Consider the following 22,889-nt stretch of genomic DNA (forward strand, 5'->3'; position numbering starts at 1 on the left):
GGTTGACTTTGTCTTTTAGTTAGATAGGTATTTTTAATTTGTCTGGATAGGCCCTCAGAAGCGTGATAGAAGGCATCTGCCATTCTGTATTATATCGAGTTTTGTAGAGAGTGGAATCAACCAATCACATTTTGTCTTGTAATAGGTAGGACCATTTTTGCAAAAATGTATGGAAACTTCTGCCTTCTCGAAGGCCGACAGGTCACTGTGCAATAGCGAGCACTAGGTTTTCCAAGGTCTAAGCTAGCTAGTTTTTGTTGTTGTCTAGTGTTCCACGGCAGCTGGGGAAGCAGGTGTTACCGAAGAAGATGTTGATGCTAATTTGTTGGCTTCGCCCTTTTCAAGATTAACTTTCAACAAGAAGTTCAGTTTCAAGTTTCAGTACCCTGCTCCAGCTCTTGTGGTTCTGCATCCAGCTGCACCACATCCTGTTCCAGGATCGACCACCATGCCCGCTTCCAGGAGCACCCTACTTCCCTCCGGGTCTCCCCATTCCAGGAGAACACCACTTCCCTCCGGGTCTCCCCATTCCAGGAGAGCACTGCTTCCCTCCGGGTCTCCCCATTCCAGGAGAACACCGCTTCCCTCCGGGTCTCCCCATTCCAGGAGAACACCACTTCCCTCCGGGTCTCCCCATTCCAGGAGAACACCACTTCCCTCCGGGTCTCCCCATTCCAGGAGAACACCACTTCCCTCCGGGTCTCCCCATTCCAGGAGAACACCACTTCCCTCCGGGTCTCCCCATTCCAGGAGAACACTACTTCCTTCCGGGTCTCCCCATTCCAGGAGAACACTACTTCCCTCCGGGTCTCCCCATTCCAGGAGAACACTACTTCCCTCCGGGTCTCCCCATTCCAGGAGAACACTACTTCCCTCCGGGTCTCCCCATTCCAGGAGAACACTACTTCCCTCCGGGTCTCCCCATTCCAGGAGAACACTACTTCCCTCCGGGTCTCCCCATTCCAGGAGAGCACTACTTCCCTCCGGGTCTCCCCATTCCAGGAGAGCACTACTTCCCTCAGAGTTTAGGCGTGCCATATCCCAATCCAGCTGCACTTTACCCTGCTTCCGGACCCGATTGCACCCTGTCCTGCACCTGCTCTACCACCTGACGCTGAACCGCTGATTGCCTTATCATATGGCATCCCAAAGCCATCATTGCTCCATTTCGAGAGCAGCAAAGTGAGTGAATTTTCCATCCTCAAAATGGCCCTGGACAACTTGATGAACAGCCACAGACACCTGAATGAGAAAGTATTATGTGCTTCCTGGACACCTGAAACTTCCAAGTGCATTCCAGCTCGCTAAGGCCTACATGCATGACCTCAGACTTTATGCTGCTGCCTTAAAAGCCCTGCAGGATAAGTACGGTCAGCCCCGCCAACTTGTCCATTGTGAGCTAGCCACCATTCTAAACTCCCCTGCATCTTGCCACAGCCTGTGCAACATCTCAACCTCACTACTGAGTCTGAGACACTCAACACTGTTTGTCAAAATTTTGTACAACTTCAAGGTGCCTCAGTTACCTCTTGATGTTCCACCTCTGTCCGAACCCTCCAAGAAATATCGGACACATCAGACATTCACCGCCAACAACTTAGGCCTTTTACCCCAACAGCCAGTATGTACAGGCCCGTCAGGTGGACCCATCGCAGTCCTTACAAGACTTGGCTGTTCCCTTCAAGGCCCCACTACTGTCTTGCCTAATCCCGAGCGCTTCAGAAATGTAGAATTTCTCCAACAATCGTTCCTCCAACAATCAGAAGATCAGTAGCCAACAATCCTGGCAACAGCGAACTGTAAAAAAATTACTTTGTAGGACCTGTGTCCGTTCTTTCCAGTCCTCAGCACCCAGACATCAGCAGGCTTGCCACATGGAAAGTCCTTGTGCTGGTCTCTACACGTGGTGGCTGATTGTCCAGTTCACCCAGCAACGCGGTCCTCATCTTAGACAATGGTGGGAAGGTGACGCATCCCTACCCTGGAGCTGATGAATTAAAATGGAGTGTCATTTCTACTTTTAAGTTATTTTCAGTTGGAGATTACATTAAGTACCGAACAGACACTTTGATACCACATCTTCAGTTGAGATGCAAATGAAAAATTGCCCGCACTACAGATGGCTAGGGGTCTGCTAATACAGGACTAGTGAAGGTCCAGTACACTACTTTTGTGAAAACAATTTCCTTTTCAATGTATTTTATTTTGTATTCAGATTTTTAAATGTATTATTCAGGTTTTTCAGTGGGTGCTACAGCACCCTCAGCACCCCTGCTTCCGACGGCTATGCTTGTGGGGTATATATGGGTGTCTGAGCTGAATGCGATCTGATTATGCAGACAATCTGGAATTTTCGTCATAGTAATATTTATCATAACTAGATGAGAAGCAGTCTCGTCAACTCTCAACAAGGAAAGACCGGCATGCATGTTGTTGATGTTAGTTCTGTTAAGGGCAAGGGTGCTGCTCTGTTTTGAGCCAGTTACAGCTTTGTTACTGCACTTGACCATATTACTGGACAGTAATCAAGATGGGACAAGACCAGAGCATTAACAACTAGTACAGTTCATTGTCTGGGTCAAAAACACAGAGCATCTTTTTATAACAGACATACCCCTCCCAATCTTCACAACTATGTCAATATGACTTGTCCATGATCATTTACCATCTGTTATACCTAGGAGTTTAGCTTCCTCAACTTACTAAATGGTCTCAACCTTTATACACAACTCCAGGTCTTAGAGCAGGGGTGTCAAAGTCAAATGGACGGAGGGCCAAATAAAAAAATCAGCTACAAGACGAGGGCCGGACTGTTCGAATGTTCATTGAAAATTTTTTAAATGACGCATATAGTCTAGTGAACCTAATTGAACCTACTGAAAACCTAACAAATATATTACAATATGATCAGATAAATAAAGCAATATTTTCTTATGGCTCTGTCAGTAATCTTTAATTTTCAACAGACACAAAAGACAAATTTCCTTTATATAAATATCCCCATAACATGAACATTAAATGAAAGAAACCGGTATTCAAGGCACCATCAGTAGACTATATTTTCTATTTTAGCAAAAGTGGGCTAAATTTACTTCAAAGAAAAAACAATAATAGCAATTTTCTATCATCCACTCAACTGAAATATTTTAAAAATATAATTGGATTGAAATACAAAAAAATAAAGTGCAAAAATCTATTAATCAAAAACAACACTTTGTTTAAGGAGAAGTAACATGCAGTGAAAACAAATATTAAATTTTAACTTTTAAACTTGAACTGAGTAAAAACTCTAAATATGTGATTGCACAGTAATGTTCACTTGTTTGAGGTTGAGGGTGATACTTGGTGGTGTCCCATCTTTTCCACAAGTTCATCAATGTTCGGGGTAAGGCTCTGAGCTGAAGAAATCCTCAGAATTGAGTGGAGGTGTTCAGCAGTAAGTCGACTTCTGTGTGATGTTTTGTTCAGGTTCATCAAAGAAAACAGTTGTTCACACAGGTATGTGCTGCCAAACATAGACAACGTTTGAGCAGCCTGGATGCGCAGCTGGGGCATTGTGCCGGGAGGAAACGGGCGAACTCCGCAGCACCCACTGCCGCATATTTTGCCCTCAGTGCATCATTGCATTGGAGGTCAATCAACTCCATTTGGAGGTTTGGTGGTGAGCTTTCCACGTCAACAGCAAATGGGTTACCGAGCAGTTCCAACCTGCTTTTGTGCTTCAAAGTCAGCAAATTGTCGAAAGTCAGCGGCAAGCATACCTATTTTATCAGCCAACTGTGTGCTCGGGAACGCACTGGTAGAGAGCTTCTCTTTCATGGTCTGGCAGCTGGGAAAGTGGCTCAAATTTTCTTTCCGCATCTGCGTCTCCCACAGAGTCAGTTTGGTTTTAAATGCCTTCACTGTACTGTACATATCAGAGATGACACGATCCCGACCCTGCAGCTGCAAGTTTATTGCATTCAGATGACTCGTAATGTCACACAGAAAAGCCATTTCACACAGAAACATTTCGTCTCGGAGTTGTGTTGTGTCTTTCCCTTTGCTGTCCAAGAACAGACAAATCTCCTCACGAAGCTCGAAACATCTTTGAAGCACCTTTCCCTGGCTTAGCCATCGCACCTCTGTGTGATAAGGCAAATCACCATGCTCCGTTTCTAACTCCGTCAGAAATGCCTTGAACTGGCGGTGATTCAAACCTTTGGCTCTGATAAAGTTAACTGTGCGCGTGATGATGCTCATTACATGCTCCATTTTCAAGGCTTTACCGCACAACGCTTCCTGGTGTATGATACAATGATAAGCTGTCAGCTCACCTGTCGCGTTTTCCTCTTGCATCTTTTCCCGTATCTTCGCCACCAGTCCGCTCCTGTGTCCACACATCGCAGGTGCTCCGTCGGTTGTCAAACCCACGAGTTTTTCCCAAGGCAGCTCCATCTCATTTACACATCTTGACACCTCTTCATACAAATCATGCCCCGTAGTTGTGCCATGCATAGGACGTAAAGCCAAAAACTCCTCTGTCACGCTTAGGTTGGAGTCCACTCCGCGGATGAAAATTGACAACTGGGCAATGTCAGAAATGTCGGTGCTCTCATCCACAGCCAAGGAATATGCAATAAAATCTTTTCCCTTTTTCACAAGCTGCTCTTTTAGATTGATGGACAACTGGTCTACTCTCTCGGCAATGGTGTTTCTGCTCAGACTCACATTTAAAAAGAGTTGCCTTTTTCTGGGCAAACTTCGTCACAAACTTTAATCATGCAGTTTTTGATGAAATCCCCCTCCGTAAATGGCCGGGCTGATTTAGCGATCTCTTCTGCCAAAATAAAACTGGCCTTGACAGCAGCCTGGCCTTGTGATTTGGCTTTTTGAACAGAGCCTGTCGAGATTTGAGGCCTCGTTTTAATTCCTCTGCCTTTTGTAGCCTTTGTTCCATGTCCATATTCTTGTTTTTGTCCGCGTGTTTCGTTTCATAATGTCGTCTCAGATTATACTCTTTCAGTACCGCCACACTTTCTCCACACAGAAGACACACAGGTTTTCCAGCTACCTTCGTGAACATATACTCCGACTCCCACCTTGTTTGAAACCCCGGTTCTCAGTATCCACCTTCCGTTTTGCCATTTTTGATGGGTATCTGAAAGTTAATTTTACTGTGATGCTGACGACTGCTGTGCCAATAAATATTGAAATGAAGCAGCCTACTGCTCGGTGCGTCACCTTTGCATTGTGGGAAATGTAGTATTGGTGCGTGTAAAAGATCTGCGGGCTGCCGGCTTGCTGCGGGCCGGTTCTAATAATAAATCAAGATCATCCCAGGGGCCGTAAAAAACCTTCTTGCGGGCCGGATGTGGCCCGCGGGCCTTGACTCTGACATATGTGTCTTAGAGGATGTTTAGCTTCCTCAACTTACTAAATGTACCCAAACAATTCTACTTTTAAAAATCCACCTTTCCAGAAACAAGTCTCACCGTTGCCGCTTGCTATAGTCAACCCTGCCCCCAGCTGTGCCCTGTACACCATATGTGAACTGAGTGCCCCCCATCTATCTTCAGAGCTCGTGCTGTTAGGTGACCTAAACTGGGACTTGCTTAACACCCCGGCCATCATACAATTTAAGCTTAATGCCATCAATCTCACACAAATTATCAATGAACCCACCAGGTACAACCCCAAACCAGTAAACATGGTCACCCTCATAGATATCATCCTAACCAACTTGCCCTCCAAATACACCTCTGCTGTTTTCAACCAGGATCTCCGTGATCACTGCCTCATTGCCTGCATCCGTAATGGGTCCGTGGTCAAACGACCACCCCTCATCACTGTTAAATGCTCCCTAAAACACTTCAGCGAGCAGGCCTTTCTAATCGACCTGGCCTGTAAGTAGAGGATGCCTGGTAATTCTCTAAAAGTGCCTTCCTCACCATCTTAAATAAGCATGCCCCTTTCCAAAAATGTAGAACCAGGAACAGATATAGCCCTTGGTTCTCTCCAGACCTGACTGCCCTTGACCAGCACAAAACATCCTGTGGCCTTCAGCATTAGCATTGAATAGCCCCCGTGATATGCAACTTTTCAGGGAAGTTAGGAACAAATATACACCGGCAGTTAGGAAAGCAAATGCTAGCTTTTTCAAGCAGAGATTTGCATCCTGTAGCACAAACTCCCAAAAGTTCTGGGACACTGTAAAGTCCATGGAGAACAAAAGCACCTCCTCCCAGCTGCCCACTGCACTGAGGCTAGGAAACATTGTCACCACTGATAAATCCACTAAATTTGAGAATTTCAATAAGCATTTTTCTATGGCTGGTCATGCTTTCAACCTGGCTACCCCTACCCCGGTCAGCCCTGCACTCCGCACAGCAACTCGCCCAAGCCTCCCCATTTCTCATTCACCCACATCCTGAAAGAGCTGCAAAAAAGACAATCTGGACCCTCTCTTTCTAAAATTATCTGCTGAAATTGTTACAACCCCTATCACTAGCCTGTTCAACCTCTTTCGTATCGTCTGAGATTACCAAAGATTGGAAAGCTGCCGCGGTCATCCTCTTCAAAGGGGGAGACACTCTAGACTCAAACTGCTACAGACCTATATCTGTATCTATCCTGCCCTGCCTTTCTAAGGTCTTCGAAAGCCAAGTTAACAAACAGATCACCGACCATTTCGAATTCCACCGTACCTTCTCTGCTATGCAATCTGGTTTCAGAGCTGGTCATGGGTGTACCTCAGCCACGCTCAACGTCCTAAATGATATCATAACCGCCATCGATAAGAGACATTACTCTGCAGCCGTATTCATCGACCTGGCCAAGGCTTTCGACTCTGTCAATCACCACATTCTTATCGGCAGACTCGGCCTTGGTTTCTCAAATGATTGCCTCACTTGGTTCACCAAGTACTTCTCTGATAGAGTTCAGTTTGTCAAATCCGAGGGCCAGTTGTCCAGACCTTTGGCAGTCTATGGGGGTGCCACAGGGGTCAATTCTTGGGCCGACTCTCTTCTCTGTTTTCATCAAAGATGTCATTCTTGCTGCTGGTGATTCTCTGATCCACCTCTACGCAGACTACACCATTCTGTATACTTCTGGCCCTTCTTTGGACACTGTGCTAACTAACCTCCAGATGAGCTTTAATGCCATAACTCTCCTGTGGCCTCCAACTGCTCTTAAATGCAAGTAAAACTAAATGCATGCTCTTCAACCGATCGCTGCACGCACCTGCCTGCCCATCTAGCATCACTACTCTGGACGGTTCTAACTTAGAATATGTGGACAACTACAAATACCTAGGTGTCTGGTTAGACTGTAAACTCTCCTTCCAGACTCACATTAAGCATCTCCAATCCAAAATTAAATCTAGAATCGGCTTCCTATTTCACAACAAAGCATCTTTCATTCATGCTGTCAAACATACCCTCGTAAACTGATCATCCTACCAATCCTCGATTTCGGCGATGTCATTTATAAAATAGCCTCCAACACTCTACTCAACAAATTGGATGCAGTCTATCACAGTGCCATCCGTTTTGTGACCAAAGCTACCCACCACTGCGACCTGTATTCTGGCTGGCCCTCACTTCATACTCGTGGCCAAACCCACTGGCTCCAGGTCATCTACAAGCCTCCGCTAGGTAAAGCCCCGCCTTATCTCAGCTCACTGGTCACCATAGCAGCACCCACTCGTAGCACGCACTCCAGCAGGTATATCTCACTGGTCACCCCCAAAGCCAATTCCTCCTTTGACCGCCTTTAATTCCAGTTCTCTGATGCCAATGACTGGAACGAACTGCGAAAATCTCAAGCTGGAGACTCATATCTCCCTCACTAGCTTTAAGCACCAGCTGTCAGAGCAGCTCACAGATCACTGCACCTGTACATAGCTGATCTGTAAACAGCCCATCCAACTACCTCATCCCCATACTGTATTTATTTATTTATTTATTTATTTATGTATTTATTTATTTATCTTGCTCCTTTGCACCCCAGTATCCCTACTTGCACATTCATCTTCTGCACATCAATCCCTCCAGTGTTTAATTGCTATATTGTAATTACTTTGCCACCATGGCCTATTTATTGCCTTAACTCCCTTATCTTACCTAATTTGCATTCACAATATATAGACCTTTTGTTTTCATTTTTTCTCCTGTATTATTGACCGTATGTTTTGTTTATTCTATGTGTAACTCTGTTGTTGTTGTTTGTGTCGAACTGCTTTGCTTTATCTTGGCCAGGTCGAACTTGTTCTCAACTAGCCTACCTGGTTAATTATAATAAATGTAGTAACCAAAAATAGTGCTAAACAAATCAAAATATTTTATATTTGATATTCTTCCAGTAGCCACCCTTTGCCTTGATGACAGCTTTGCACACACATTCTCTCAACCAGCTTCATGAGGTAGTCACCTGGAATGCATTGCAATTAACAGGTATGCCTTGTTAAATTAAGGTGAAATAAAAAAAACGTTGACACCAGCAAACCACCAGCAAACCGCTCGCCTACATGATGCCATACACGTGGTCTGCAGTTGAGGCTGGTTGGACAAACTGACATATTCTCTAAAAAGGCGGCTTATGGTAGAGAAATGAACATTAAATTATCTGTCAACAGCTCTGGTGGACATTCCTTCAGTCAGTATGCCAATTGCACGCTACCTCAACTTTTGTGTCACAGAGCTGCATTGGCCTTTTAATGTCCCCAGCACAAGGTGCACCTGTGCAATGATTATGTATGATCAACTTGTTGATGTGCTCACTAACAGGGATGTAAACAAATTTGCGCACAGAAGTTGGGAGAAATATACTTTTTGTGCGTATAGAACATTTCTGGGATCTTTTATTTCAGCTTTTGAAACATGAGACCAACACTTTACATGTTATGTTTGTTTTTGTTCAGTGTATAACAGCTCCTCACTTGTGCTTTCTGACGACTAAACACAAAACACAGTTTGTCAGGTAGACTCACTGTACGAATGTGATATGCTGACGTATTACTTTTCTGCAGATGATGCCCATACGTGTTGCACAATGGATATTGAATAAACACAAAATCTCTTATTGTAACACAACAGCCTCTTTTACGTTGTGTTATTTTGTCAGAGTGAAAGATGGAAGAAGCCAGATGAATTAAACAACTGTGAACTAGAAAGAGCTTTCATGCATTCAGTCAACAGTATATACGGCCTTGGCAGTGTGATCGCTGACAATATGACCCTACCAAAACTTACTAAGGAGCTGAGAAAGTTTGTAGAAAATGGCTTAGCAACAACTTACTATTGAATTGCTCATTCTGTGATATTCTAATCTGTAGACATAGCTGGGAGGCATTGTAAATAATCATGGATAAGAATCATGACTATTAATAATGTAAAATCTTTGCATTTAGCATCATCATGATGATGTGGCCCGGTGACTGGGTTTGGGCAGTATACCGTATATTCCGTATACCAGGGTATTTGGAAATAGCCATAGGATGGTTTTTCAATCCCGCCGATACCCTTAACTATTTCTGAGAAGTTTTTCAATACATTTTAATATTTGTATCTAGTTGAGAAAATACCTGCAGTCAACTTGTGCAATAAGTTACGAGATCAAGGAGATCGCATTCTTCAATTCACACTATTTTACATTATGACGCTTCCCATAGTTCCCCAGAACAGTTGAGCCAGTCGTGTTTGTTTGTAAATAGCACAACGGGGGGAAAACGGGAGCAGGTGAGTCCAGCTGTGTATTGACAGGGGTCACGTTTTATATTGAAAGTTGTGTTTTTTTGCTTCAATAGAGTGATCAGGGAAGTACAACTATAGTTTTCCGTCACAGAAAATAGCTTAATTTTCATCAGATGACAACAGAAGTGTAATGCTATTTGGCTGGCAGCCACACAATTAAATGAGCTTACAATGGAAAAGTAAATAATTTTTTACAAAAGCGATGCATGGCCATCATATTTCTGTTTATCATTGAAAGAATGTAGCCAGCTACTTTTGCTTCAAGTAAAATTAGCATTTTTAGAGAAAAGTCAAAGCGCTGTCTGGCAATAGAATGCCTGTTTGTGAATTCACATCTGAGTGGGGAAGTGCAATTGAAGTGCAACATTTGTCTGATGTCAAGCAGATATTACAATAAGAAGCATTTTGGATCTGCGTTTTATATTTTTTTCCTCTGTGAATAATATAGAATTCTGCGTTAACGTGACCCCTAAGTTTAACTTGATAGTTAACCAAGTAAGTGGCTGAATTAGTAAGGTGCAGGGTCATCATATTGCGTTAGCTTCCTGCCATGTTTGAAAACTCAAAGCCATTTTGGTGAGTTATTTGTACAGCAGCAACCATTGATTTTCTTGCCTTTTTTCTCCTCTCCGTTCTCGGCCCGTCTTTTCCTCCACCTTCTCTGAGCAGAGCAGACAGGCCCGTTGCCCTAGCGACTCCAGACTCCACACAGACACAGCGTGTACACATGCTGCTTCAGAGCCAGTACTGTTCTTCCTTTAGACAAGCAGGCGTCAACTTATTTTATTTGCACAATGTCTCTCATTCACATTAGCTTGTAAATGTCCAAACTCACCAAAAATGACATTTGGTAGCTCCTACCTGTACAGTATATGTGTAGCTTTATGCACTGGATTGCGTGTCTTTACAATTAGTTTATTTTCGTTGGTGCTCGTTACCATATTTAGCTGGCAGCCTCCATGGAAATATGCTGTTACTAGCAAATGTTGCTAGCAATCTGGTAATAGTTGCCAATGGGATTTTTTTTGTCGCCCCCTTGTGTACTAAGCCGGTAATTCCATAATTTGCGGAATGAGAGACATTTAGGACGACATGAACATCTGGATACTACCCTTCTTGAAAGTCCAATATCTTGAAAACTGCTGACATGCAAAATATTTATTTTATTTTTTATTAAGTTTTATTTATTCAGGGTAGCCCAATTGAGACTGGCGTATTATTCCCAATGGTGCCCTGAGTAGAAACATTTTGTCACAATAGGTAGAACAATTTGTAGAACAATCAGTTTAAATAACCACAAGGCACAACCTCAACACCACAATATCAACAAATTAACTAAAAGAATCAATCGAAACAAGTGCAAATCTCAATGATTTAATTCAACACCAGAGCCCTAAACTACCCTAGCGGCTCCAGGAAATCAAGATGCAAGGAATTTTGTAGGTTATTCCAACAACTAAAACTAAAGGATGATTTACCTAAATTGGTCGAGACCAAGAGTTAACCAATACTGTGAGCAGGTTAGGTAGCTTATTCTTTTGTACTTTAGCAACAAAGTTATGTAAGTTGGAAGCTTGTGTAGTAGGGCTTTGTAAACGAAAAGGGAGTAATGAATTGGTCTATGGGGCTTTGATGAGGACAGGATGTAGTGGTGAATATTAAAACTGTCGCCAGTGATAAAACTAATGGCGTTGTGGTAGACTGCATCCAAAGGTTTAAGAGTAGTGGCTGCTGCAATCTTGTGAATGGTGTGACCATAGTCATGAACTGGCGGGAAAGTTGATTACACAAACTGCTTCCTGCTATTTAGGGTGTGGCCAGATCTATTTCTAAAAAAGAAGCCCACTTTTTAAATTGTAGCTTTTTTTCATATGTTTGAAAACAATTAAGTCTTTGTCAATCCAAATGCACATATATTTGTAGTCAGGAACCCAATCAATGGGAGAACAATCCATTGGATAAATATATAGGCTCTCTGAAACATTTTTGCGAGAACTACAGAACAACATATATTTAGTCTTGCCCACATTAAGTACATGTTTTAAACCAACCAGGGCTTTCTGTAATGTTGACACGGTCTGGTTGCAACTCCAACATAGCCTGGTCAACAGTTGGGGGAAATGGCATACATACACTAAATGGCACATTAAGGTGTCCGCATAAAAGGTATGTTCGACTTGCAGGTGTCCACATCTCATTCCAAAATCATGGGCATTAATATGGAGTTGGTCCCCCCTTTGCTGCTATAACAGCCTCCACTGTTCTGGGAAGGCTTTCCACTAGATGTTGTAAAATTGCTGTGGGGACTTGCTTCCATATAGCCACAAGTGCATTAGGCCTGATTCGCAGTCGCCGTTCCAATTCATCCCAAATGTGGTCGATGGGGATGAGGTCAGGTCCCGGACAGTGATGTTCTTCCACACTGATCTTGAAAAACCATTTCTGTATGGACCTCGCTTTGTTCACAAGGGCATTGTCATGCTGAAACTGGAAAGGGCCTTCCCCAAACTGTTGCCACAAAGTTATAAACAGAGAATTGTCTAGAATGTCAATGTATGCTGTAGCGTTAATATTTCCCTTCACTGAAACTAAGCAGCCTACACCGAACCATGAAAAACAGCCCCAGAGCATTATTCCTCCTCCACTAAACTTTACATGCATTAGAGCAGGTAGCGTTCTCCCATCAGACTGCCATTAGACTGCTCCAGAGGTCCAATGGTGGCGCTTTCACCACTCCAGAGAAGTTTCCACTGCTCCAGAGGTCCAATGGTGGCGACTCCAGAGAATGTGTTACCACTGCTCCAGAGGTCCAATGGTGGCGAGCTTTACACCACTCCAGAGAATGTGTTTCCACTGCTACAGAGTCCAATGGTGGCGAGCTTTACTCCACTCCAGAGAACGTGTTTCCACTGCTCCAGAGGTCCAATGGTGGCGAGCTTTACACCACTCCAGAGAATGCGTTTCCACTGCTCCAGAGGTCCAATGGTGGCGAGCTTTACACCACTCCAGAGAATGTGTTTCCACTGCTCCAGAGGTCCAATGGTGGCGAGCTTTACACCACTCCAGAGAATGTGTTTCCACTGCTCCAGAGGTCCAATGGTGGTGAGCTTTACACCACTCCAGAGAATGTGTTTCCACTGCTCCAGAGGTCCAATGGTGGTGAGCTTTACACCACTCCAGAGAATGTGTTTCCACTGCTCCAGAGGTCCAATGGTGGCGAGCTTTACACCACTCCAGAGAATGTGTTTCCACTGCTCCAGAGGTCCAATGGTGGTGAGCTTTACACCACTCCAGAGAACGTGTTTCCACTGCTCCAGAGGTCCAATGGTGGCGAGCTTTACACCACTCCAGCCACCCCTTTTCTTCCCAATTCCGATCTTGTCTCCTCACTGCAACTCCCCAACGGGCTCAGGAGGCCAAATCACGCTTCTTAACACCCGCCCGGGCGGGTTAAACCGGAAGCCAACCGCACCAATGTGACAGACGAAACGCCGTTCCACTGACAACCCGCCCGCTGCCGCCTGACCCGCCATAAGGAATCGCTAGAGCGCGATCAGCCAAATAAAGCACCCCAGTGCTTTAGTCCGCTGCGCCGCTCGGGAGGCCCCTCGCCGAACAGTTCTTGTGCTGACGTTGCTTCCAGAGGCAGTTTGCAACTCGGTAGTGAGGTGCAACCAAGGACAGATGATTTTTATGCGCTTCAGCACTTCGGCAGTCCAGTTCTGTGAGCATGTATGGTCTACCACTTCGCGGCTCAACCTTTGTTGCTCCTAGGCGTTTCCGTTTCCACTTCACAATAACAGCACTTACAGTTGACCGGAGCAGCTAAAGCGGGGCAGAAATTTGACAAATTTACTTATTGGAAAGGTGGCATCCAATGACAGTGCCACGTTGAAAGTAATTTGAGCTCTTCAGTACGGGCCATTCTACTGTCGATGTTTGTTTATGCAGACTGTGTGCTCGATTTCTACACACCTGTCAACAACGGGTGTGGTTGAAATAGCAAAATCAACTCATTTAAAGGGATGTGGTGTAAGTGTCGTCAACACAGAGATTAATATTACAAGTTAACAGACCAATATTATTTACATAAATAGTAAAGGGAACAGGTCTCATTATCGACTTTTTGTAATGTCCAGGAAACTAGATTTAACACCATCAGAGATCACACATTCAGTCCTGTCTGACAGAACATTTTCAAACCACTTGCAAGAAGCCTGATCCAGGCCTATTTCAGTCAACAACAAAAAATCCTCGTCTATCTACACACAATACTCCATAATGACAGAGCAAAAACAGGTTTTTATCAATTGTTGTAAATGTATTAAACCCCAAAAAACATTTACTTTATTTACATAAGTATTCAGAGCCTTGGCTCTAAGACTCGAAACTGAGCTCAGGTGCATCCTGTTTCCATTGATCATCCTTGATGTTTCTGTAACTTGATTGGAATCCACCTGTGGTAAATTCAATTGATTTGACATGATTTGGAAAGACCTGTCTATATAAGGTTCCACAGTTGACGGTGCATGTCAGAGCAAAAACCAAGCCATGAGGTTGAAGCAATTTTCTCCATAGCACTCCAAGACAGGATTGTGTCGAGGCACAGATCTGGGGAAGTGTACCAAAATATTTCTGCAGCATTGAAGGTCCCCAAGAACACAGTGGCCTCCATCATTCTTAAATGGAAGAAGTTAGGAACCACCAAGACTCTTCCTAGAGCTGGCCGCCCGGCCAAACTGAGCAATCGGGGGAGAAGGGTCTTGGACAGGGAGGTGACCAAGAACCCAATGGTCACACTGACAGAGCGCCAGAGTTCCTCTGGAGATGGGAGAACCTTCCAGAAGGACAACCATCTCTGCAGCACTCCACCAATCAGGCCTTTATGGTAGAGTGGCCTGACGGAACCCACTCCTCAGTAAAATGCACACGACAGCCCGCTTGGAGTTTGCCAAAAGGCACCTAAGAAACAAGATTCTCTGGTCTGATGAAACCAAAGTTTAACTCTTTGGCCTGAATGCCATGTGTCACAGGACAAGTCTCTGAATGTCCTTGAGTGGCCCAGCCAGAGGCTGGAATTGAACCCGATCTACCATCTCTGGAGAGACCTGAAAATAGCTGTGTGGCAATGCTCCCCATCCAACCAGACCGAGCTTGAGAGGATCTGCAGAGAAGAATGGGTGAAACTCCCCAAATACCCAAGAAGAATTGAGGCTGTAGTCGCTGCCAATGGTGCTTCAACAAAGTGCTGAGAAAAGGGTCTGAATACTGTTTCAGTTTATTATTAATACATTTGTAAACATTTCAAAAAATTCTAAATATTTTTGGGGGTATTGTGTGTAGATTGATGTGGGGGGGGGGACACTAATCTATTTATGAATACGGCTGTAACCTAACAAAATGTGGAAATCACAGAATAATTCTCCGTAATCTAGAATTGTTCAAATACCTGAGTGAATGCCAATTGGATGTAGAATCATTCCGTCTGACCTTAGCACAAGGAACATTCATTCCCTGTAATTTCTCAGACAATTCATGTGTAAACGAAAGATTACATAAGTCTTTTAGCCTTAGCTTTTGGTACACTTGTATCAACAGTGGACTAATTCATGTGTAACATTGAGGGTTCACTTTGAATGATACTCACTGTTGCCGTCTAGCATTTTCCGATAAAGTATGCCTTCTCTATGGAGAATATTGACAGTTTATTTGTACTCATTTATGCTCAACTTTGAGGGTTCACTTTGAATGTCGTCCACTGCAATTGTCTAGTATCAAATAAAGTTTGTATTTCCTATGTCTGACTGCTGTTCAGTGTGGTGGTCTGGGAGTTCAGAGGCATGACAAACTCAGACGAGGAGCGCCGTCTCGGGCGCATTGTCTCCCCTCTCAAACCAGCCACTTTCATCCACCACCACCACTCTCCGTTTGTACTCATGAGTACAATGTCACAGTGGTTCCATGCACTTTGATGTGTCTCCACACCATATGGGGAAGACTAGCTCACTGGGATGTGTATAGGGTTTCTCACACAGTAGAAGTGTATGTCAGTGGATCAACTTCTTACCCACTGTGAGAGATATAGTCATGACCAATGTTCCCTACATTTTTTGGGGGCACTAAGCAAATTTTAGGTCTGCTGAGCACGAACTTGAACGTTGTGTAAATTCTGTGCAACTTCCAGCATTTGTTTACTGTGAACCACTGATGCAGTACAGTTTTAACAAGTGGCCAAGTAGACTACTGTGGCTATTTGATCATAATGTAGACTTACCAGAGTGGCCTACCATCAAAAACAATGGAGAAAATGCATCCCATAACATTTTAACATGGAAATAGCTGTTCTATCATTCAGCCTACAGTAGCAACCAATGTGAGGTGTTCAATGTAAGCCTACATTCGGAGACTTTTGAAAACAACGTGCAGGGCTTGACATTAACCTTTTTTATCCACTTGTCCTTCAGACAAGGTGACTGAAAATGTGTTGTTTGGTACATGAAAACCACTTTACAAAATAAAATGCATTATTATTCCCATACCATTTATTACAAATAATCAGACTAACCTCTGCCTATTGGCTACTCTCAAAATACATCACTTTTAAACTGTAAAAACGTTTTTACTTGACTCACATTTCAAGAATGTCTATAAATGTACACATTGTGTGCTCTTGTTGGAAGCAATCCCTCCCACATTGCTGACTCCAAATGATCTATAACTGGTCTAATAACTCACTAACTAGCAAAGGATATGAACCAAATGTGCACACGTGGCTACATGCAGCTCACGCTTTGATCTCAAAACAAGCGCATCTACTCTCCACCACAGCTGTAAACACAATCCAGTTCAAAGTCAATTTTACAGATCCATATATGGCAATGGTCGATTCGCATATAGGCCTACTGCAGTTCTGATTGGTTATGCCGCATCGTCTGTGTAGCGAACGGGCTGAGTCGTGCACAATAAAATCCTATTCTGATGCTTTCTGCCTACAACAAAATATCTTGAATAGTATGTTGCATTGAAAGTGGCTAATATTGCTTTGATTTGATCTCAATTGTCACAGTAAAGGGAAACGTTAATAGTGTTAACTCAACTTTGTAGAATTTGCCCTATTAAGTTCAGTCGTTTGTGGGCTATTTCTTCTCTGCCGGCAGTCATGACCCATGACACATGTTTTAATCTTTAAAGTAATCGCCACAGGGTTTAACCAGGATTTTTTTGTTTCTGTGTGTGCCATTGAACCAGCTAGACCAGACAGTAGGCACCTACAATGATTTGCTATGCTGTCATTGGTTAGAATTCACAATAGCTTCACATATTCCCTTATGGTACTTAGCATGAACCACAGTCACGTTAGCCTATGAAATGCTGGCTTGGATCCACAGGAGCCATCAAGCTCTAATTGATGGCCACGGGGAGAGGGGCTTAGTTAATTTTCTACTGACTAGACCTTTTAAACACCTCCCTCTTTAAACTCTCTGCTGTCTCATTTCTAAGAAAATCGGACCTCATCCTTACTGTACTGTTTTATGTATTTGTTCAACCATTGTTAATTTTGGTATCTTGACTATGGCAGTTTAGTGCAATGACATACCGGTGAAAGGATTAGGAATGAAACGCGTTACAAATGGAATTGTGTGGGTTTTAGTCCTGTCATCTCCGTGTGTGGTAGTGGGATTCTTGTTGCTCCACGGAATCTGAATGCAATTGAATGGAAAATTCCAATGGAGTTGACACCACGTAAGTGCATTTGAGATGTGTTCAAACGTGCAAAAGTCCTTTTACGTTCACTTCAGTGCAGTTCCACAGTCCCAGTTCAAATATATTCTGTTCACTTGCTCTGTGTAACTGCAGGCTGTGGTTTGGTCAGTACATACATTCACAGCAGCAGTCCCCAGACAGAAAGTGCATGCATACATCAGAAAATGACAGCACTACCTTATTGTAAATGCTCCCCTCTACTGGTATATTAATACTATTACATTTTCCCCGAGTGCAGACTGCAGAGCTACTGAGGATGTGCATTATTGGAAAATCTCATATTTTATTCACCTTTGAAGCATTTTCAACACGTGTTGTACACAATAGAGGCCTTAAAGATGCAGTGTTTCATCTGTGTATAATGAACACATTACTTTTATGATATACTGACTTGAATCTTTATTGGGAATAGAGCTACTCTGTCCAATATATGATATCTATGAATTCAACAGCCTGTAATTAAACATATTGAGATCCATTACAGTCGATGGAATAAAAACAATCAGGAAAAACATCTACTCAAACGCTTATGACATTTTTCACGTTCATTTACGGGTACAGTAAATACAGAGCTGGCACGGATCAAGGTGCCTAATCCACTCCCCTGGTCAATCAATGAAAGTATTGTTGATGTTTTCCCCCACTGCAGGGACTGCTGCAGTACAGCACAACCTCTGGGGGAGCGTACTGTAGCTTGTGTAATTGTTTTCCTGAGAAAAGCTTTATTTTCTATGATTGTAATGGTCGAGCAATAGACATGATTCCTCTTCCAGGGCTCAAAACGGTGACCAAAACAGTTTCAGTACAACAACAAAATATTAGTTGCTAGGGTGCCAGTGAATAAAATAAATAAATAAAATTTTTTTTTACCTGGTCACGTGTTTTTACATTTGTTAAAATCGACATTTTATTCAAACAGCAATGAGCAGGCAGACCAGGTATTCAAAAAGGTTGGTCCGAAGTCTTGGTTGAATCTTTGCTATACGCAATTCAGTCATCATGAGCTGTTTAAACGATTGTTTCTGAAGGCTTTCCCCAGAAACCTTTGCAATTAAATGTTGACTCCAAAGTAGGCCTGGTAGAATGATTTCATGATGATTTGTGTAGCGGGGCATTTGTTTAGCAAACTCTGTCGTCACATGTATTCTACATTGTACCGTACAAAAACACCACTACTAGGAAAACTCAGAAACTGTGATAAAACCTGGAAAACTGAATTTACCAAAAGATTAAATTGATTTCACCCTACAACTGTAGTGACTGTTCAAAATCGCAAAAAATAACACCCTTTTTGAGATTGTGCCACGGTTATATTTTTAAATATAACCTAATAGGAACTAGGGCTGGAAACGTCCAGGTACCTCACGATACTATCACAATACTTAAGTGAAGATACGATATGTATTGTGATTCTTAAGATTCTATATGTATTGTGATTCTTAAGATTCTATATGTATTGTGATTCTTAAGATTCTATATGTATTGTGATTCTTAAGATTCTATATGTATTGTGATTCTTAAGATTCTATATGTATTGTGATTCTTAAGATTCTATATGTATTGTGATTCTTAAGATTCTATATGTATTGTGATTCTTAAGATTCTATATGTATTGTGATTCTTAAGATTCTATATGTATTGTGATTCTTAAGATTCTATATGTATTGTGATTCTTAAGATTCTATATGTATTGTGATTCTTAAGATTCTATATGTATTGTGATTCTTAAGATTCTATATGTATTGTGATTCTTAAGATTCTATATGTATTGTGATTCTTAAGATTCTATATGTATTGTGATTCTTAAGATTCTATATGTGTTGTGATTCTTAAGATTCTATATGTGTTGTGATTCTTAAGATTCTATATGTATTGTTATTCTTAAGATTCTATATGTGTTGTGATTCTTAAGATTCTATATGTGTTGTGATTCTTAAGATTCTATATGTATTGCGATTTGATACTGTGATTTTATTGCAATTCGAAGTTCCAAACATATTGCTCACCATGTCTGCTGCAGAGGGACAAGATGATGCCCTGAGAACATATTGCTCACCATGTCTGCTGCAGAGGGACAAGATGATGCCCTGAGAACATATTGCTCACCATGTCTGCTGCAGAGGGACAAGATGATGCCATGAGAAAACGAGTTTTGAACAGTCATGGGGGGAAAAAAGTGCTGAAAACAAATTCTCAATTTAAAAAGATGGAGAACAAGCTTTGTTTTGATGCAGGTACAGCAAACAAGCGCAGAAATAGTATTGCGCTACTGTCAACTATACGATATGATATATTGTCAGAAATAATATCTCGACATGTAATCAATGTTTCCCCATCACTATTATAAAGATAACATTTAAATGATATGTGCATCCCTGGACAGTTTTTATTTGGGCTAGTTGTCAGAGTCGTGTGTGTATAGGTGGCAGGGTCAAGCGCAGGAGAAGTCAAGTCAAGCGCAGGAGTCAAGCGCAGGAGAATCAAACAGTGTAATGGAGTTATTTAATAACAATGAATGAAATATACAACAGGTAATGAATTTGATTGAAACCAGGTGTGTAGGAAGACCAGACAAAACCAATGGAAAATTAAAAAATGGATCAATGATGGCTAGAAGACCGGTGACGTCGACCGCCGAGCACCGCCCGAACAAGGAGAGGCTTCGACTTCGGCAGAACTCGTGACAGCCCCCCTCGGACGCGCAGTTCCAGCAGCGTGTCAACACCGGCCTCAGGGACGACCCGGAGGGCGAGGTCCAGGGCGATCCGGAAGGAGAAGGTGGAATTCTTGCAGCATGGAAGAATCTAATACGTCCTCCACCGGAACCCAGCATCTCTCCTCTGGACCGTACACTTCAGCCTCCTGGAGCGGGCCAGCCACCACCGGCCTGAGGAGAGACAACCTATAACAACCTATAACATACCTCGTTCACTCTCCTCAGGACTTTAAACGGCCCCACAAACCGCGGACCCAGTTTCCGGCAGGGCAGGCGGAGGGGCAGGTTTCGGGTCGAGAGCCAGACCCTGTCCCCTGGTGCGAACATCGGGGCCTCCCTGCGGTGACTGTCTGTGCCAACTTTCTGACGCAGTATGACGCGCTGAAGGTGGACGTGGGCGGCCTCCCAGGTTTCCTCCGCGCGCCGGAATCAATTGTCCACCGCAGGAGTCTCGGTCTGACTCTGATGCCAAGGAGCCAAAACCGGCTGATACCCTAATACACATTGAAAGGGAGAAAGGTTAGTGGAGGAGTGGAGTAGCGAGTTCTGGGCCATCTCTGCCCAGGGCACAAACTTCGCCCACTCCTCTGGCTGGTCCTGGTTAACTCTCTCCACCTGCCCATTACTCTCGGGGTGAAAACCTGAGGTAAGACTGACCGAGACCCCCAGACATTCCATGAACGCCTTCCATACCCTTGATGTGAACTGGGCACACCGATCAGACACTGTATCCTCAGGCACCCCATAGTGCTGGAGAAAACGTGTGTAAACAGGGCCTCCGCAGGTTGTAAGGCGGTAGGGAGACCGGGCAAAGGGAGGAGACGACAGGACTTAGAAAAACGATCCACACGACGAGGATCGTGGTGTTACCCTGTGAAGGTGGAAGATCAGTTAAAAAATCCACCGACGGGTGCGACCACGGGCGTTGTGGAATGGGTAAGGGTTGTAATGAATGGGATTGAAACCAGGTGTGTCGGAAGACAAGACAAAACCAATGGAAAATGAGGAGACAACAAGGAGAGGCTTCGACTTCGGTAGAAGTCGTGACACTAGTACCTTTCAGTGTGCCGCTGGCAAATTTACCTGAATGTCAAGGGCATGCTAATTTAAAAGATTGCTATTCATTATTAGCCTGGCTCTGTATGGAATGCAGATCCATTATAGGACACAGGTCAGGTCATTGTCACCGCGCAGCTGTGAAGAGTTGGTGCGACCAAATCATGTGCTGCTGCAATCAACTCATGAAGTTGGTCGCACAAGTGGAAAAAGTTAGTCTAGAGCCTTGTCTTTTGAGGCACAATTATTCTGTGATTTACATATGGCCTTTGAGATTGTGAATTGCGTGCTCTTTGAATTGTTTCATTATTAACTGTGTGACTCAGTGCTTTTTGTCTTGAGGTACTCAAACTGGGTCAGCCAAGAAAGTGAAGTCATGTTTTGGGAGTGGATAAATGGAGACTGGGGCGGGGGTTGCGAGCATGCAAGTGAGTGCGCAAGTCCTCTCTTATTTATTTGTTATTTACTTGACAATGACAAATAATGCACATCCATTTAAGTGGCAAGGATACAGCAGCTATGTAGCTAATTAAAACAAAGGTCATCCCTTATCCCACGACAGGCTAGTCAGACAGTCAGCACTGTCTGATGAATATCAATACATGACCTGATTTTACCATCCATTTAACTTTTGAAACATGTTTTCTCCAGGTTTTATGTCATGCTGTTTAACAACGATTCTGTGTCACTGTGTAAACATTTTATTTATCGATCTTTTTCTTATTTTTCTTTTCTTTTTAGAAGGAGCTGAGTCTTCCAAGAAGAGGAAGTTTGTGAGTAAATCTGTTTCTTATATTAAACATCCACAACCACATATGTAAACAATTGGCATTTTGTGCCTCCACAGATGCATGATGTGTTTGTGTAGCTCTTGCAGGCTACTAACTGTAGTTGTGTTATACATAGAGCTAAACAAAGGAGTTGTGTACTTTCAACAATGGCTGACGGATCAAGGAGTGCATGTCGCCATCTTTTGAGTCCATAGTTCCATTTTTCGTTCTCATGCTCCTATTTGCTGATACTCTGAGGAAATTAGAAGATATCAGCCAAGAAGCTGTAAATTCATTTGAAAATTAGAAGCAAACCATTTTGTTTTGAATTTAAATAGCTGCCTCAGCTAACGTCATTGGGCACTTGAGAGAATAAAAACACATTTTAAGGGTCAATGTTTGTAACCTAAAAAATTACATTTTAAGGGTCAATGTTTCTAACAAACCAGTGAAAAATGTGTATCGGTACTAGTGTCTGTAATATCTATACTACCCTCCATTGCCTAGTGGATTGATACAAATAAAATAAGACACATGCTTCAGAAATCATCTGAGGAAACGTGAAGAAAATCATGTACAGAATGTGAAGAAAAGACTGATGTTATCTCCACTATAGGTTTACAGATACTATACTATAAGATTTATAGACACTAGGATTTATAGACACTATAGGTTTATAGATACTATACTATAGGATTTATAGACACTAGGATTTATAGACACTATAGGATTTATAGACACTATAGGTTTATAGATACTATACTATAAGATTTATAGACACTAGGATTTATAGACACTATAGGATTTATAGACACTAGGTTTTTGATGGTATACTATAGGATTTATAGA

General features: G+C 42.9%; 1 pseudogene; it reads left to right on the forward strand.

Moving 5' to 3' along the window:
- LOC115147158 (microtubule-associated serine/threonine-protein kinase 1-like) overlaps positions 1 to 22,889 on the forward strand; it is a 166,558-nt pseudogene that overhangs the window by 65,539 nt on the left and 78,130 nt on the right.

Source organism: Oncorhynchus nerka, linkage group LG19 (genome assembly GCF_034236695.1).
Source record: "Oncorhynchus nerka isolate Pitt River linkage group LG19, Oner_Uvic_2.0, whole genome shotgun sequence".
Classification (NCBI taxonomy): domain Eukaryota; kingdom Metazoa; phylum Chordata; class Actinopteri; order Salmoniformes; family Salmonidae; genus Oncorhynchus; species Oncorhynchus nerka.